The following is a 3,412-nucleotide window of genomic DNA, read 5'->3' on the forward strand; positions in this document are numbered from 1 at the left end:
GCTGCCTATATTAAATGTCAATAAATTGTCAAGTAAAGGAGGAATAACGATCTAGTGCTGCAAGGAGTCATTGAGTCGGGCAGTCGTCAATACTTAATATTTGTTCTCTTTTATAACCAACGCCAATCGCCACCTTCGATTTTTACCTGTTGTGACTACGTCATGGCTTTTTAAAGAGGTTGTAACACTGTACATGACTGGCAATTACAGCTGATCGTCAAATAAATAAATATTGAAGACAAAACAAGCCTGGTCGTTCACATATAGCTCAAACGTAGTATAAGGACTATTGGTATGAAGTGATTTTATTCATTATATTACTTTTGAGTATATAAATAAAACAAACTTTATGAAGAATTTAAATGGCCCATACGAAAGAAATATAAGAATAATTATCACTTTATTAAAATTGTTAAAAGACGAATGACGGTGTGAAATCAGTAGAAACAGTATGCACAAAGTTATAATTCACCAATCTGAATCATTTTTGGACTAGAAATGTTTTTCAATGAAAGTCTATAAATAGTCATTATTCTGGCAATTTAAAGCTTTAAAATTTAATATACGTAATATATTAACAAAAGTTTGAGACAGTTTCGAAGATCAAACAAGTTATTGTTATTGTAAAAAGAGAGAGAGAGAGAGAAATGGTGTTTAACGTCCACTCGACACAAACTAGGTCATTTCGGGACTATATTGTAAAAAGAAAAACATATTAAATATGCATTATGTAAGAGCTAAAAGTGTTTATTGCAGGTTTTTCTATGGTCTCAAATGTTATATAAATTATTAATTAGACATTTATTCACATGCCAAGCCCATAATCAACTCTCTAGATCATCGGGTGGTCGTGATTTTTAATGGATTGAAAAACGATCGCCATTTAATAATTTAATTTAAAAATGGATAATCGAGACTTTGTTTATTATCGTAAGAATGGTAGCTATGCAAATCAAGACTACGCTATTCTTATCAAAACTTCCAGCATTCATAACCTCGCTTAGAATAATTGAAATATTCAATATATTTATTTTTTATTATCTATCTTTAAACTACTGTAGCTCTTTATCTAAATCTTACATGATGCATCTTTACGTTAGAATTCACCAATTTGAATCATATTTGGACTAAAATGATTTTAAATAAAAATACTTCTGGGTTTAAACTCTATTATTTTGGCGTTTTGGGGCTTTAAAATAACACTAGGTTATGTGTAAAGTTTGAGACAGTTTCGTACATCTATTAAGTTCTTGTTAATATACAAAATACAATATGATTAAAACAGTTTTAAGGGTTATTCGAGGCGAAAACACGACACTGGCGTTGTGACATTTTCAAATTACAGTAATTTATAGTTGAGTCTAGGTTTATTTGAAATACGCTATGATTTGATATAAGAGAATTGAAACTACCCACGTTTTTGCTCTGATGGATGTTAAAGACATTTAATTTCCTAGTAAAGGTATCCGAGTCTGTTTAAGTTGATTTAATGTGATAATGGAAACTGGTGGCTGGTATCCAACCGTGATGACGATATTAAATAAATCGAAGAATATTGAGCTGATTGAAACAGTTGTTATGTCATAATGACAACAATAACAACCATAATTTTGAGATAGCGGCATAGCAGGATGGGAGCGAGGGTACAAGAACATCTGCCACCCTCGTCCCACTAGGGCGAAGGATGGAGGGGGGGGGGGATTTTCCTATGAGCTCTGGCCTGTAATACCCGTTAATAATTACGAGCGCTGACTGAAAAGTTCTATGAATAGATCAATTGGGTTGAAACAAACTTTTGTCACCAACAAGTATACAATCATTGAATGAATCATAGACATAGTATTATTGTTGTCTTCGTACCAGACCATCTTGTGAACTTGCCCAGAAATGGACAAAGATGGTTATAGAACAGCCACCAAGTACCCAAAACAGATAGATGCCGACATGGTCTCCACTTTAGGGGATGATGTCCCTTCCTTTTCCACTGCGTAATTTAAGCGTGATCACTCAACATATTGCCAGTGTTGTGGCCATCTCTCATGAGAGGGTTGAGCACATAATCGTCAATGAGTTGGGAATGACAAAAGTTTCTGCAAGCAAGTGCCAAAGCTCTTGACTCAATTGACTGCGTATCAGAAACGTGTCAGATTCCTGACGTCCCGTGGCAATCTGTGCCGTTTTGAAGCAGATCCTGATAATTTTTTCGTCAGAGACCTGTTTCCAAAAATGAAAAAGAAATTAGTCAGTCGTCATTTTCTTTTTTTTTTATAGAAAATTTCTTCACGACCGGCATCCAGGCCTTGCAAAATCATTGGCAAAAGTGTGTACACCTCGAAAGGGACAGTGTAGAAAAACAAATGAAAACCATCGACTTTGTACAGCTCTTTCACAGAGAGGCTTAGAACTTTTCAGCCAACTTTTCGCTTACCCTATCCCCACTTTTGTAAGATTCATATATTTATATACTCGCTACGTCATCGTTTTTAGATGAGCAACTTTTATATAACCGATAATCTATAGTTGAGTTAATATTATGGCTTTCCTTTGGTCTGTTACATCCTAAATTTTCTAAAGTGCTAACTAATTATAAAAGCTTTATAATAATACGGTGCAGCAACACCCCTTTTTAAATAAAATGATGCTACTTAATATGTGTAGAAGTTTACAGTGAACGTAAAGGGTACCAATAAGGCAAAATGGTGCTGTCATGGCAAATCCCCCATTAAGACATACTAGAGAGAGAGAGAGAGAGAGAGAGAGAAAGAGAGATGGGGTTTAACTCCACTCGACACAGACTAACACATGGTTCAGTTTTATTTCCATAATTCGCTTGCGCGTAGTGGTCTTTAGCAGTGGGGGGAAAGCGGAATACCAGGAGAACACCCAGGAGGTTTGACAGTCGACCCTATGTAACGTACAACCGGGAAATCGAAATCTCGCCAGTTGACTTAATGACAGACCGTATTATACAGCGCACACGTGCTAACCATTCGGCCATACAACCCCCGAAAAAACAGACTATAAATTGACACGCATTCTCTATTCAATCGGTGTCGCGGTTTGATTGGGTACTGTTACAAAATATACAACTTTAAAGGAGGCAAGTCTTTAACTCAATGTCATCCACAGTCTTCGACATTGCAAACATGACTTATTGGTCAATGTAAATCAACATTGATGTTGTTATCTTACCGTGAAAAGTTGGGCTTCTGATATCCAATTTTAAGACAAAATGAAAATCTAAAAATTACCACACGAATGGCGGGCCAGAATACTTTGTATAAAGCGACTCGATGAACGAGGCTAAACATATCGCGTGTTTCTCTTAACATAACTGATTAGAAATTACAGTAAAAACAGAAACGATTGAATGTAAATTCAGTTTATATACATACATATTACATTATTATAT

Source organism: Patella vulgata, chromosome 5 (genome assembly GCF_932274485.2).
Source record: "Patella vulgata chromosome 5, xgPatVulg1.2, whole genome shotgun sequence".
Taxonomy (NCBI): Eukaryota; Metazoa; Mollusca; class Gastropoda; family Patellidae; genus Patella; species Patella vulgata.